Raw genomic sequence first — 2,667 nt, forward strand, 5'->3', positions numbered from 1 at the left:
CGCGGCGCAGCCCCCGGAGCCGGGACGAAGCAGCTGGTGTTGACGCCGCGGCACCCGGCCCCGGCCCCGGCCCGACGGAACTGTGTCCTCCGCCCGGCGCGGGAGACCCAGGCCAGGGCGAGCCGCCGCCTCGGGGCCCACCACTGCCTGCCGGGCAGGACCGCATGAGGCTGAAGTTGGTTCCCTGTTCCCGGTTCCTTTTTCAAAGCTAATCTAGACTCAAGAGACAGATTTTCATTAGCTACGCATATGTACTAATTAATATGTACAATAATATTCCACATCAAGTACGGAGACCTAAACCAAGGTCAGATTAGGATGGGATTATGGGGCAAAATACTTCTTGGGCATCCCCAGATTTCATGGTGATGCCACTGGGGGACTGTCCCAAAGAAGCCTGACCATAGTCCTGCCCGGCCCAAAGCACGGCTGGGCCGTGCCAGGCTGCCAACTAACAGCCCCCATGCCCACTCTACTAAGTGTAATGGCTTGAATAAGGAACTGGCTTCGGGCTGGGATTATGGCTAGACATTCCACTTGGGCCACCCATCAGAATACCTCTGTGTCACTGGGGGACTGTCCTGAACATCTGTGACCAGAGACTTGCCCAGTCCAAAGCACGGTTTGGCTGTGCCAGGCTGCCAACAAACAGCACCCCAGCCAGCGTGCTAAATATCTGGACCTGAATAGGGAACTGGATTTTGGGCTGGGATTATACCTAGAAATCCTTCTTGGGCCACCCCAGACCATGTGCCTGTGCCACCAGGGGATGCTTCTGGACATCTCTGAATAGAGACTTGTCTGGCCCAAAGTGGAGTTTCTTCATGCCATGCTGCTAACTGCAGCCCCCCGTGCCCACCACTCTAAGTATAATGGCTCGAATAAGGAATTTATTTTGGGCTGGGATTAGCGATAGATTATTTTTGGCCCCCCCCCATGCCATGCCTCTCTGGCAGTGGGGGACTCTTCCGGACACTCTTGATCATGTTTTTGTGTGGTCCAAAGAACTCTTTGGCCATGCCAGGCACCAATTTACTCGCCATCTGCATGTGCTATTTCCATTGCTACCAATAAGGAGCTGCCCTTCTGCTGGGTTCATGGGGCAAAACCCTCATGGAATCATCCCAGAACATGGCCCCACTACCAAGGAGCCTCCTGAAGAAATCTGGGGATGTCCCTGCTCAACACAATGCTAGCTTTTTGAGTGTAAGCCTGCCAGCTGACACCCAACCTTTAAAACCTTTATGTTGCTGTTCTACCAGGCACTGGATGGCAGGACGAATGGCTGCATGCAAATATAGGGCACCAGCAACAGACCTCTGCTCCAATGCGTGGTATTTGGCATGTGTCAGAGCAGACTCGATTAATCGAGTTTGCTGCCAGTCTGCTCAAGCGCACTAATTAGCGCACTCCAGCAGCCTGTGCCTCACATGTGTTCACTGTGCCCTTGTTTCAAAATGGCAGGAGCAGTGCTTTAACTAAAGCTCTTCAAACCAGTTTTCTTAAAGCACCCCCACCACCATTTTGAAGTGTGGGACGCTGAATACATGTGACACTGCGGGCGCTCTAATTAGAGTGGCTCTCAGAGCAGTTCTATTTAAAGCTCCCTTCTCCCCACCCCAGAGCATGTGTATAGAGGCCCTTACGGATTTTTCAACAGCATTTCACATTTATGTCCAACTGCCACCCATAGTTTCATAGTTGGTTGGGTCGGAAGGGACCTGAGTAGATCATCTAGTCCAACCCCCTGCCATGACAGGATAGAGAACTGGGGTCAAACAACCCCAGCAAGATGTACATCTAGCCTCCTCTTAAAGACCCCCAGGGTAGAAGCCAGCACCACTTCTCTTGGAAGTTGGTTCCAGATCCTAGCCAACCTGGCCGTGAAGTCGTGCCTCCTGATATCTAGCCTAAATCTACCCTCTGCCAGCTTGTGACCATTATTCCTGGTCACTCCTGGTCATGCTTGGGGGAACAGGGACTTCCCCAGTGCCTGCTGGTCCCCCCTGACTAGTTTGTAACAGGCCACTAGATCCCCCCTCAGCCTTCTCTTTTGGAGGCTGAACCTGATCCCCTCCTTCCTCCCACAACCATTTCGGGTCTGCCTGGCCTGCATCTGCCTGCCTCCCTTCCCTCCCCCACTCCCTGCCCCCCATCTCCCTGTCCCTGCCGGTTGTCTGGGAGGCATCCAGGATGGGCGGCCACCATGATACCCGACTGGCCCTCAGGCAGGAAGGAGGGGGAGGCAGCCTGGCTGTTCAGATGGCTGGGGCACATTCCCCACCACCAACATTCCCGGGCAGTGGTGCAAACTTTTGCCTGCGCAGCATGTGCCACCCAGCCAAGTGCCGCCCCTCCCTCTCAGGGGCAGATGCACAGCTGGCTAGAAGCATTACGGACAGACATTCAGACAGACACGCAGACAGCCAGACAGAGCCTCTTATTATGTTAATGGATGTGGGGGCTGCAGTTAGCAGCATGGCATGAAGAAACCGCACTCTGGGCTGGGCAAGACTCTGGTCAGGGATGTCCAGGGGCAGTCCACCAGTGCTGCAGAGTCATAGTGTGGGGTGGACAAGAAGGATTTCCATTTCTAATCCCAGCCCAAACAGAGTTCCCTATTCAAGCCATTGTCCTTAGTACAGTTGCAGGGGAGGGGCAGGGCGG

The sequence above is a fragment of the Gavialis gangeticus genome, unplaced genomic scaffold, assembly GCF_001723915.1.
Source record: "Gavialis gangeticus isolate Ggan-Ray unplaced genomic scaffold, GavGan_comp1, whole genome shotgun sequence".
NCBI classification, from domain to species: Eukaryota; Metazoa; Chordata; order Crocodylia; family Gavialidae; genus Gavialis; species Gavialis gangeticus.